The following is a 12,221-nucleotide window of genomic DNA, read 5'->3' as shown; positions in this document are numbered from 1 at the left end:
AGAGAGTGAGAGAGTGAGAGAGTGTGAGAGTGAGAGAGAGAGTGAGAGAGTGAAAGAGTTAGAGAGTGAAAGAGTTAGAGAGTGAGAGAGTGAGAGAGTGAGAGAGTGTGAGAGAGTGAGAGAGTGAGAGAGTGAAAGTGTGGAAGAGTGTGAGAGAGTGACAGATTGAGAGAGTGTGAGGGTGTGAGAGTGTGATAGAGTGTGAGAGTTAGAGAGTGAGAGAGAGAGAGTGTGAGAGTGTGAGAGAGTGAGAGAGTGAGAAAGTGAGAGAGAGAGAGTGAGAGAGTGTGAGAGTGTGAGTGTGAGAGAGTGAGAGAGTGAGAGAGTGTGAGAGTGAGAGACAGAGTGAGAGAGTGAAAGAGTGAGAGTGGGAGAGAGTGAGAGAGTGAGAGTGTGAGAGTGTGTGAGAGTGAGAGAGTGAGACAGTGAAAGTGTGGAAGAGTGAGAGAGTGAGAGAGTGACAGATTGAGATAGTGTGAGGGTGTGAGAGTGTGAGACAGAGAGATTGAGAGAGTGAAATACTTAGTGAGAGAGTGAGAGAGTGAGAGTGAGAGAGTGAAAGAGTGTGAGTGTGAGAGTGAAAGAGTGAAAGACGGAGTGAGAGAATGAGAGTGTATGAGTGAGAGAGTCAGAGCGTATGAGAGTGTGAGAGTGAGAGAGTGAGAGAGTCTGAGAGTGTATGAGTGAGAGAGTGAGAGAGTGTGAGAGTGTGAGAGTGAGAGAGTTAGAGTGAGAGAGTGAGAGAGTGAGAGAGTGTGAGAGTGAGAGAGAGTGAGAGAGTGTGAGAGTGTATGAGTGAGAGAGTGTGAGAGTGTGAGAGTGAGAGAGTGAGAGAGTGAGAGAGTGTGAGAGTGTGAGAGAGTGAGAGAATGAGAGAGTGAGAGTGTATGAGTGAGAGAGTGAGAGAGTGTGAGAGTGTGAGTGAGAGAGTGAGAGAGTGAGAGAGTGAGAGAGTGTGAGAGATTGAGAGAGTGAGAGAGTGTGAGAGTGAGAGAGTGAGAGAGTGTGAGAGTGAGAGAGTGAAAGAGTTAGAGTGTGAGAGAGTGAGAGAGTGTGAAAGAGTGAGAGAGTGAGAGAGTGAAAGTGTGGAAGAGTGAGAGAGTGAGAGAGTGACAGATTGAGAGAGTGTGAGGGTGTGAGAGTGTGATCGAGTGAGAGTGAGAGAGTGAGAGAGAGAGTGTGAGAGTGTGAGAGAGTGAGAGAGTGAAAGTGTGAGTGTGAGAGAGTGAGAGAGTGTGAGAGTGAGAGAGAGTGAGAGAGTGAAAGAGTGAGAGTGGGAGAGAGTGAGAGAGTGAGAGTGTGAGAGAGTGTGAGAGAGTGAGAGAGTGAGAGAGTGAAAGTGCGGAAGAGTGAGAGCATGAGAGAGTGACAGATTGAGATAGTGTGAGGGTGTGAGAGTGTGAGACAGAGAGATTGAGAGAGTGAAAGACTTAGTGAGAGAGTGAGAGAGTGTGAGAGAGTGAGAGAGAGAGAGTGTGAGAGTGTGAGAGTTTGAGAGTGAGAGAGTGACAGTGTGAGAGAGAGTGAGAGAGTGAAAGAGTGAGAGTGCGAGAGAGTGAGAGAGTGTGAGAGAGTGAGAGAGTGAGAGAGTGAGAGAGTGTGAGAGTGTGAGAGTGTGAGAGAGTGAGAAAGTGAGAGAGTGAGGGAGTGAGAGAGGGAGTGAGAGAGTGAAAGAGTGAGAGTGTGAGAGAGTGAGAGTGTGTGAGAGAGTGAGAGAGTGAGAGAGAGAAAGTGTGGAAGAGTAAGAGAGTGAGAGAGTGACAGATTGAGAGAGTGTGAGGGTGTGAGAGTGTGATAGAGTGAGAGAGTGAGAGAGTGAAAGAGAGAGTGTATGAGCGTGAGCGAGTGAGAGAGTGAGAGAGAGAGAGTGAGAGAGTGTGAGAGTGTGAGTGTGAGAGAGTGAGAGAGTGTGAGAGTGTGAGAGTGAGAGAGTGAAAGAGTGAGAGTGGGAGAGAGTGAGAGAGTGAGAGTGTGAGAGAGTGTGAGAGAGTGAGAGAGTGAGAGAGTGAAAGTGTGGAAGAGTGAGAGAGTGAGAGAGTGACAGATTGAGAGAGTGTGAGGGTGTGAGAGTGTGAGACAGAGAGAGTGAGAGAGTGAAAGACTGAGTGAGAGAGTGAGAGAGTGAGAGATTGAGAGTGCATGAGAGTGAGAGAGAGAGAGAGTGAGAGTTTGAGAGTGAGAGAGCGAGAGAGTGAGAGAGTGAGAGAGTGAAAGAGTGTGAGTGTGAGCCAGTGAAAGAGGGAAAGACTGAGTGAGAGAGTGAGAGTGTATGTGAGTGACAGATTGAGAGAGTGTGAGCGTGAGAGAGTGAAAGACTGAGTGAGAGAGTGTAGGAGAGTGAGAGAGTGAAAGAGTGAAAGACTGAGTGAGAGAGTGAGTGAGTGAGAGAATGAGAGTGTAGGAGAGTGAGAGAGTGAGAGAGTGTGAGAGTGAGAGAGTGAGAGAGTGAAAGAGTGTGAGTGTGAGCCAGTGAAAGAGTGAAAGACTGAGTGAGAAAGTGAGAGCGTGAGAGAGAGTGAGAGAGTGAGAGTGTAAGAGAGTGAGAGAGTGAGAGAGTGTGAGAGAGTGAGAGAGTGAGAGAGTGAAAGTGTGGAAGAGTGAGAGTGTGAGAGAGTGACAGATTGAGAGAGTGTGAGGGTGTGAGAGTGTGATAGAGTGTGAGAGTGAGAGAGTGAGAGAGAGAGAGTGAGAGTGTGAGAGAGTGAGAGAGTGAGAGAGTGTAAGAGTGTGAGTGTGTGAGAGTGAGAGAGTGAGAGAGTGTGAGAGTGAGAGAGAAAGTGAGAGAGTGAAAGAGTGAGAGTTGGGGCGAGTGAGAGTGTGAGAGTGTGTGAGAGAGTGTGAGTGAGAGAGTGAGAGAGTGAAAGTATGGAAGAGTGAGTGAGTGAGAGAGTGACAGATTGAGATAGTGTGAGGGTGTGAGAGTGTGAGACAGAGAGATTGAGAGAGTGAAAGACTTAGTGAGAGAGTGAGAGAGTGAGAGTGAGAGAGTGAAAGAGTGTGAGTGTGAGAGTGAAAGAGTGAAAGACGGAGTGAGAGAGTGAGAGTGTATGAGTGAGAGAGTCAGAGCGTATGAGAGTGTGAGAGTGAGAGAGTGAGAGAGTCTGAGAGTGTATGAGTGAGAGAGTGAGAGAGTGTGAGAGTGTGAGAGTGAGAGAGTGAGAGAGTGAGAGAGTGTGAGAGTGTGAGAGAGTGAGAGTGAGAGAGTGTGAGAGTGTATGAATGAGAGAGTGTGAGAGTGTGAGAGTGTGAGAGTGAGAGAGTGAGAGAGTGAGAGAGTGTGAGAGTGCGAGTGAGAGAGTGAGAGATTGTGACAGTGAGAGAGTGAGAGAGTGAGAGAGATTGAGAGAGTGAGAATGTGTGAGAGTGAGAGAGAGAGTGAGAGAGTGAAAGAGTGAGAGAGTGAATGAGTTAGAGTGTGAGAGAGTGAGAGAGTGTGCGAGTGTGAGAGAGTGAGAGAGTGAAAGACTGAGTGAGAGAGTGAGAGAGAGTGAGAGAGTGGGAGTATATGAGAGTGAGAGAGCGAGAGAGTGTGAGAGTGTGACTGTGAGAGAGTGAAAGAGTGAGAGAGTGAGTGAGAGAGTGAGAGAGTGAGAGAGTGTGAGAGTGAAAGAGAGTGAGATAGTGTGAGAGTGTGAGAGTGTGAGAGTGTGAGAGAGTGAAAGAGTGAAAGAGTGAGAGACTGATAGTGTGAGAGTGAGAGAGTGAGAGAGTGAAAGAGTGTGAGTGTGAGAGTGAAAGAGTGAAAGACGGAGTGAGAGAGTGAGAGAGTGAGAGTGTATGAGTGAGAGAGTGAGAGCGTGTGAGAGTGTGAGAGTGAGAGAGTGAGAGAGTGAGAGTGTCTGAGAGTGTATGAGTGAGAGAGTGAGAGTGTGTGAGAGTGTGAGAGGGAGAGAGTGAGAGCGTGAGAGAGTGAGAGAGTGTGAGAGTGTGAGAGTGTGAGAGTGTGAAGAGAGTGAGAGAGTGAGAGAGTGAGAGTGTATGAGTGAGAGAGTGAGAGAGTGAGAGAGTGAGAGAGTGAGAGATTGTGAGAGAGTGAGAGAGTGAGAGAGTGTGAGAGAGTGAGAGAGTGAGAGAGTGAGAGTGTATGAGTGAGAGAGTGAGAGAGTGTGAGAGTGTGAGTGAGAGAGTGAGAGAGTGAGAGAGTGAGAGAATGAGAAAGTGTGAGAGTGAGAGAGAGAGAGTGTGAGAGTGAAAGAGTGAGAGAGTGAAAGAGTTAGAGTGTTAGAGAGTGAGAGAGTGAGAGAGTGTGAGAGAGTGAGAGAGTAAGAGAGTGAAAGTGTGGAAGAGTGAGAGAGTGAGGGAGTGACAGATTGAGAGAGTGTAAGGGTGTGAGAGTGTGATAGAGTGAGAGACTGAGAGAGTGAGAGAGAGAGTGTGAGAGTGTGAGAGTGTGAGAGAGTGAGAGAGTGAGAGAGTGAGAGAGAGAGAGTGAGAGAGTGTGAGAGCGTAAGTGTGAGAGAGTGAGAGAGTGAGAGAGTGTGAGAGCGAAAGAGTGAGAGTGGGAGAGAGTGAAAGAGTGAGAGTGGGAGAGAGTGAGAGAGTGAGAGAGTGTGAGAGAGTGATAGAGTGAGAGAGTGAGAGAGTGAAAGTGTGGAAGAGTGAGAGAGTGAGAGAATGACAGATTGAGATAGTGTGAGGGTGTGAGAGTGTGAAACAGAGAGATTGAGAGAGTGAAAGACTTAGTGAGAAGGTGAGAGAGTGAGAGAGTGAGAGAGTGAAAGAGTGTGAGTGTGAGAGTGAAAGAGTGAAAGACGGAGTGAGAGAGTGAGAGTGTATGAGTGAGAGAGTGAGAGCGTGTGAGAGTGTGAGAGTGAGAGAGTGAGAGAGTGAGAGAGTCTGAGAGTGTATGAGTGAGAGAGTGAGAGAGTGAGAGAGTGTGAGAGTGTGAGAGTGAGAGAGTGAGAGAGTGTGAGAGTGTGAGAGAGTGAGAGAGTGAGAGTGTATGAGTGAGAGAGTGAGAGAGTGTCAGAGTGTGAGTGAGAGAGTGAGAGAGTGAGAGAGTGTGAGAGTGTGAGAGTGTGAGAGAGTGAGAGTGTATGAGTGAGAGAGTGAGAGAGTGTGAGAGTGTGAGTGAGAGAGTGAGAGAGTGAGAGTGAGAGAGTGTGAGAGTGTGAGAGATTGAGAGAGTGAGAGAGTGAGAGAGTGAGAGAGTGAGAGGGTGTGAGAGTGCGATAGAGTGTGAGAGTGAGAGAGAGAGAGTGTGAGAGTGTGAGAGAGTGAGAGAGTTAGAGAGTGAGAGAGAGAGAGTGAGAGAGTGTGTGAGTGTGAGAGAGTGAGAGTGTATGAGTGAGAGAGTGAGAGAGTGTGAGAGTGTGAGTGAGAGAGTGAGAGAGTGAGAGTGTGTGAGAGTGTGAGAGTGAGAGAGTGAGAGAGTGAGAGAGTCTGAGAGTGTATGAGTGAGAGAGTGAGAGAGTGAGAGAGTGTGAGAGTGAGAGAGTGAGAGAGTGTGAGAGTGTGAGAGAGTGAGAGAATGAGAGAGTGAGAGTGTATGAGTGAGAGAGTGAGAGAGTGTGAGAGTGTGAGTGAGAGAGTGAGAGAGTGAGAGAGTGTGAGAGTGTGAGAGAGTGAGAGTGTATGAGTGAGAGAGTGAGAGAGTGTGAGAGTGTGAGTGAGAGAGTGAGAGAGTGAGAGTGAGAGAGTGTGAGAGTGTGAGAGACTGAGAGAGTGAGAGAGTGAGAGAGTGAGAGAGTGAGAGAGTGTGAGAGTGAGAGAGAGAGTGAGAGAGTGAAAGAGTTAGAGAGTGAAAGAGTTAGAGTGTGAGAGAGTGAGAGAGTGAGAGAGTGTGAGAGAGTGAGAGAGTGAGAGAGAAAAAGTGTGGAAGAGTGAGCGTGTGAGAGAGTGACAGATTGAGAGAGTGTGAGGGTGTGAGAGTGCGATAGAGTGTGAGAGTGAGAGAGAGAGAGTGTGAGAGTGTGAGAGAGTGAGAGAGTGAGAGAGAGAGAGTGAGAGAGTGTGAGAGTGTGAGTGTGAGAGAGTGAGAGTGTATGAGTGAGAGAGTGAGAGAGTGTGAGAGTGTGAGTGAGAGAGTGAGAGAGTGAGAGTGTGTGAAAGTGTGAGAGTGAGAGAGTGAGAGAGTGAGAGAGTCTGAGAGTGTATGAGTGAGAGAGTGTGAGAGTGAGAGAGTGTGAGAGTGAGAGAGTGAGAGAGTGAGAGAGTGTGAGAGTGTGAGAGAGTGAGAGAGTGAGAGAGTGAGAGTGTATGAGTGAGAGAGTGAGAGAGTGTGAGAGTGTGAGTGAGAGAGTGAGAGAGTGAGAGAGTGAGAGAGTGTGCGAGTGTGAGAGAGTGAGAGTGTATGAGTGAGAGAGTGAGAGAGTGTGAGAGTGTGAGTGAGAGAGTGAGAATGAGAGAGCGTGAGAGTGTGAGAGATTGAGAGAGTGAGAGAGTGAGAGAGTGAGAGAGTGAGAGAGTGAGAGACTGTGAGAGTGAGAGAGAGAGTGAGAGAGTGAAAGAGTTAGAGAGTGAAAGAGTTAGAGTGTGAGAGAGTGAGAGAGTGTGAGAGAGTGAGAGAGTGAGAGAGTGAAAGTGTGGAAGAGTGAGAGTGTGAGAAAGTGACAGATTGAGAGAGTGTGAGGGTGTGAGAGTGCGATGGAGTGTGAGAGTGAGAGAGAGAGAGTGTGAGAGTGTGAGAGAGTGAGAGAGTGAGAGAGTGAGAGAGAGAGAGTGAGAGAGTGTGAGAGTGTGAGTGTGAGAGAGTGAGAGAGTGTGAGAGTGTGAGTGAGAGAGTGAGAGAGTGAGAGTGAGAGAGTGTGAGAGTGTGAGAGATTGAGAATGTGAGAGAGTGACAGATTGAGAGAGTGTGAGGGTGTGAGAGTGTGATAGAGTGTGAGAGTGAGAGAGTGAGAGAGAGAGAGTGTGAGAGTGTGAGAGAGTGAGAGAGTGAGAGAGTGAGAGAGAGAGAGTGAGAGAGTGAGAGAGTGTGAGAGTGTGAGAGAGTGAGCGTGTATGAGTGAGAGAGTGAGAGAGTGTGAGAGTGTGAGTGAGAGAGTGAGAGAGTGAGAGTGAGAGAGTGTGAGAGTGTGAGAGATTGAGAGAGTGAGAGAGTGAGAGAGTGAGAGAGTTTGAGAGTGAGAGAGAGAGTGAAAGAGTGAGAGTGGGAGAGAGTGAGAGAGTGAGAGTGTGAGAGAGTGTGAGAGAGTGAGAGAGTGAGAGAGTGAAAGTGTGGAAGAGTGAGAGAGTGAGAGAGTGACAGATTGAGATAGTGTGAGGGTGTGAGAGTGTGATAGAGTGTGAGAGTGAGAGAGTGAGAGAGAGAGAGTGTGAGAGTGTGAGAGAGTGAGAGAGTGAGAGAGTGAGAGAGAGAGAGTGAGAGAGTGTGAGAGTGTGAGTGTGAGAGAGTGAGAGAGTGAGAGAGTGTGAAAGAGTGAGAGAGTGAGAGAGTGAAAGTGTGGAAGAGTGAGACAGTGAGAGAGTGACAGATTGAGAGAGTTTGAGGGTGTGAGAGTGTGATAGAGTGAGAGAGTGAGAGAGTGAGAGAGAGAGAGTGAGAGAGTGAGAGAGTGTGAGAGTGTGAGAGAGTGAGCGTGTATGAGTGAGAGAGTGAGAGAGTGTGAGAGTGTGAGTGAGAGAGTGAGAGAGTGAGAGTGAGAGAGTGTGAGAGTGTGAGAGATTGAGAGAGTGAGAGAGTGAGAGAGTGAGAGAGTTTGAGAGTGAGAGAGAGAGTGAAAGAGTGAGAGTGGGAGAGAGTGAGAGAGTGAGAGTGTGAGAGAGTGTGAGAGAGTGAGAGAGTGAGAGAGTGAAAGTGTGGAAGAGTGAGAGAGTGAGAGAGTGACAGATTGAGATATTGTGAGGGTGTGAGAGTGTGATAGAGTGTGAGAGTGAGAGAGTGAGAGAGAGAGAGTGTGAGAGTGTGAGAGAGTGAGAGAGTGTGAGAGTGAGAGAGAGAGTGAGAGAGTGAGAGAGTGAGAGTGGGAGAGAGTGAGAGAGTGAGAGTGGGAGAGAGTGAGAGAGTGAGAGAGTGAAAGTGCGGAAGAGTGAGAGAGTGACAGAGTGACAGATTAAGATAGTGTGAGGGTGTGAGAGTGTGAGACAGAGAGATTGAGAGAGTGAATGACTTAGTGAGAGAGTGAGAGAGTGTGAGAGAGTGAGAGAGAGAGAGTGTGTGAGAGTGTGAGAGTTTGAGAGTGAGAGAGTGACAGTGTGAGAGAGAGTGAGAGAGTGAAAGAGTGAGAGAGCGAGAGAGTGAGAGAGTATGAGAGTGTGAGAGTGTGAGAGAGTGAGAGAGTGAGAGAGTGAGAGAGTGAGTGAGAGAGTGAAAGAGTGACAGTGGGAGAGAGTGAGAGAGTGAGAGTGTGAGAGAGTGTGAGAGAGTGAGAGAGTGAGAGAGTGAAAGTGTGGAAGAGTGAGAGAGTGAGAGAGTGACAGATTGAGATAGTGTGAGGGTGTGAGAGTGTGAGACAGAGAGATTGAGAGAGTGAAATACTTAGTGAGAGAGTGAGAGAGTGAGAGAGTGAAAGAGTGTGAGTGTGAGAGTGAAAGAGTGAAAGACGGAGTGAGAGAGTGAGAGTGTATGAGTGAGAGAGTCAGAGAGTATGAGAGTGTGAGAGTGAGAGAGTGAGAGAGCCTGAGAGTGTATGAGTGAGAGAGTGTGAGAGTGTGAGAGTGAGAGAGTTAGAGTGAGAGAGTGAGAGAGTGAGAGAGTGTGAGAGTGTGAGAGAGTGAGAGAGTGTGAGAGTGTATGAGTGAGAGAGTGTGAGAGTGTGAGAGTGTGAGAGTGAGAGAGTGAGAGAGTGTGAGAGTGTGAGAGAGTGAGAGAATGAGAGAGTGAGAGTGTATGAGTGAGAGAGTGAGAGAGTGTGAGAGTGTGAGTGAGAGAGTGAGAGAGTGAGAGAGTGAGAGAGTGTGAGAGATTGTGAGAGTAAGAGAGTGTGAGAGTGAGAGAGTGAGAGGTGTGAGAGTGAGAGAGAGAGTGAGAGAGTGAAAGAGTGAGAGAGTGAAAGAGTTAGAGTGTGAGAGAGTGAGAGAGTGTGAAAGAGTGAGAGAGTGAGAGAGTGAAAGTGTGGAAGAGTGAGAGAGTGAGAGAGTGACAGATTGAGAGAGTGTGAGGGTGTGAGAGTGTGATAGAGTGAGAGAGTGAGAGAGTGAGAGAGAGAGTGTGAGAGTGTGAGAGAGTGAGAGAGTGAAAGTGTGAGTGTGAGAGAGTGAGAGAGTGTGAGAGTGAGAGAGAGAGTGAGAGAGTGAGAGAGTGAGAGTGGGAGAGAGTGAGAGAGTGAGAGAGTGAAAGTGCGGAAGAGTGAGAGAGTGAGAGAGTGACAGATTAAGATAGTGTGAGGGTGTGAGAGTGTGAGACAGAGAGATTGAGAGAGTGAATGACTTAGTGAGAGAGTGAGAGTGTGTGAGAGAGTGAGAGAGAGAGAGAGGGTGAGAGTTTGAGAGTGAGAGAGTGACAGTGTGAGAGAGAGTGAGAGAGTGAAAGAGTGAGAGTGCGAGAGAGTGAGAGAGTATGAGAGAGTGAGAGAGTGAGAGAGTGAGAGAGTGTGAGAGTGTGAGAGTGTGAGAGAGTGAGAGAGTGAGAGAGTGAGAGAGTGAGAGAGAGAGTGAGAGAGTGAAAGAGTGAGAGTGTGAGAGAGTGAGAGAGTGTGAGAGTGTGAGAGAATGAGAGAGTGAGAGTGTATGAGTGAGAGAGTGAGAGAGTGTGAGAGTGTGAGTGAGAGAGTGAGAGAGTGAGTGAGTGAGAGAATGAGAGTGTAGGAGAGTGAGAGAGTGAGAGAGTGTGAGAGAGTGAGAGAGTGAAAGTGTGGAAGAGTAAGAGAGTGAGAGAGTGACAGATTGAGAGAGTGTGAGGGTGTGAGAGTGTGATAGAGTGAGAGAGTGAGAGAGTGAGAGAGAGAGAGTGTATGAGCGTGAGCGAGTGAGAGAGTGAGAGAGAGAGTGAGAGAGTGTGAGAGTGTGAGTGTGAGAGAGTGAGAGAGTGAGCGAGTGTGAGAGTGAGAGAGTGAAAGAGTGAGAGTGGGAGAGAGTGTGAGAGTGAGAGTGTGAGAGAGTGTGAGAGAGTGAGAGAGTGAGAGAGTGAAAGTGTGGAAGAGTGAGAGAGTGAGAGAGTTACAGATTGAGAGAGTGTGAGGGTGTGAGAGTGTGAGACAGAGAGAGTGAGAGAGTGAATGACTGAGTGAGAGAGTGAGAGAGTGAGAGATTGAGAGTGCATGAGAGTGAGAGAGAGAGAGAGAGTGAGAGGTTGAGAGTGAGAGAGCGAGAGAGTGAGAGAGTGAGAGAGTGAAAGAGTGTGAGTGTGAGCCAGTGAAAGAGGGAAAGACTGAGTGAGAGAGTGAGAGTGTATGAGAGTGACAGATTGAGAGAGTGTGAGCGTGAGAGAGTGAAAGACTGAGTGATAGAGTGTAGGAGAGTGAGAGAGTGAAAGAGTGAAAGACTGAGTGAGAGAGTGAGTGAGTGAGAGAATGAGAGTGTAGGAGAGTGAGAGAGTGAGAGAGTGTGAGAGAGTGAGAGAGTGAAAGTGTGGAAGAGTAAGAGAGTGAGAGAGTGACAGATTGAGAGAGTGTGAGGGTGTGAGAGTGTGATAGAGTGAGAGAGTGAGAGAGTGAGAGAGAGAGAGTGTATGAGCGTGAGCGAGTGAGAGAGTGAGAGAGAGAGTGAGAGAGTGTGAGTGTGTGAGTGTGAGAGAGTGAGAGAGTGAGCGAGTGTGAGAGTGAGAGTGAAAGAGTGAGAGTGGGAGAGAGTGAGAGAGTGAGAGTGTGAGAGAGTGTGAGAGAGTGAGAGAGTGAGAGAGTGAAAGTGTGGAAGAGTGAGAGAGTGAGAGAGTTACAGATTGAGAGAGTGTGAGGGTGTGAGAGTGTGAGACAGAGACAGTGAGAGAGTGAAAGGCTGAGTGAGAGAGTGAGAGAGTGAGAGATTGAGAGTGCATGAGAGTGAGAGAGAGAGAGAGAGAGAGTGAGAGTTTGAGAGTGAGAGAGCGAGAGAGTGAGAGAGTGAGAGAGTGTAAGAGTGTGAGTGTGAGCCAGTGCAAGAGGGAAAGACTGAGTGAGAGTGTGAGAGTGTATGAGAGTGACAGATTGAGAGAGTGTGAGCGTGAGAGAGTGAAAAACTGAGTGAGAGAGTGTAGGAGAGTGAGAGAGTGAAAGAGTGAAAGACTGAGTGAGAGAGTGAGTGAGTGAGAGAATGAGAGTGTAGGAGAGTGAGAGAGTGAGAGAGTGTGAGAGTGAGAGAGTGAGAGAGTGAAAGTGTGGAAGAGTAAGAGAGTGAGAGAGTGACAGATTGAGAGAGTGTGAGGGTGTGAGGGTGTGATAGAGTGAGAGAGTGAGAGAGTGAGAGAGAGAGAGTGTATGAGCGTGAGCGAGTGAGAGAGTGAGAGAGAGAGAGTGAGAGAGTGTGAGAGTGTGAGTGTGAGAGAGTGAGAGAGTGAGAGAGTGTGAGAGTGAGAGAGTGAAAGAGTGAGAGTGGGAGAGAGTGAGAGAGTGAGAGTGTGAGAGAGTGTGAGAGAGTGAGAGAGTGAGAGAGTGAAAGTGTGGAAGAGTGAGAGAGTGAGAGAGTGACAGATTGAGAGAGTGTGAGGGTGTGAGAGTGTGAGACAGAGAGAGTGAGAGAGTGAATGACTGAGTGAGAGAGTGAGAGAGTGAGAGATTGAGAGTGCATGAGAGTGAGACAGAGAGAGAGAGTGAGAGTTTGAGAGTGAGAGAGCGAGAGAGTGAGAGAGTGAGAGAGTGAAAGAGTGTGAGTGTGAGCCAGTGAAAGAGGGAAAGACTGAGTGAGAGAGTGAGAGTGTATGAGAGTGACAGATTGAGAGAGTGTGAGCGCGAGAGAGTGAAAGACTGAGTGAGAGAGTGTAGGAGAGTGAGAGAGTGAAAGAGTGAAAGACTGAGTGAGAGAGTGAGTGAGTGAGAGAATGAGAGTGTAGGAGAGTGAGAGAGTGAGAGAGTGTGAGAGTGAGAGAGTGAGAGAGTGAAAGAGTGTGAGTGTGAGCCAGTGAAAGAGTGAAAGACTGAGTGAGAGAGTGAGAGAGTGAGAGCGTGAGAGAGAGTGAGAGAGTGAGAGTGTAAGAGAGTGAGAGAGTGAGAGAGTGTGAGAGAGTGAGAGAGTGAGAGAGTGAAAGTGTGGAAGAGTGAGAGTGTGAGAGAGTGACAGATTGAGAGAGTGTGAGGGTGTGAGAGTGTGATAGAGTGTGAGAGTGAGAGAGTGAGAGAGAGAGTGTGAGAGTGTGAGAGAGTGAGAGAGTGAGAGAGTGAGAGAGAGTGAGAGTGTGAGAGTGAGAGAGTGAGAGAGTATGAGAGTGA

This window comes from Chiloscyllium plagiosum, unplaced genomic scaffold (genome assembly GCF_037043375.1).
Source record: "Chiloscyllium plagiosum isolate Xiang-an unplaced genomic scaffold, Cpla_swu_hap1 HiC_scaffold_37, whole genome shotgun sequence".
NCBI lineage: Eukaryota > Metazoa > Chordata > Chondrichthyes > Orectolobiformes > Hemiscylliidae > Chiloscyllium > Chiloscyllium plagiosum.
Note: the sequence above shows the minus strand (reverse complement) of the source record.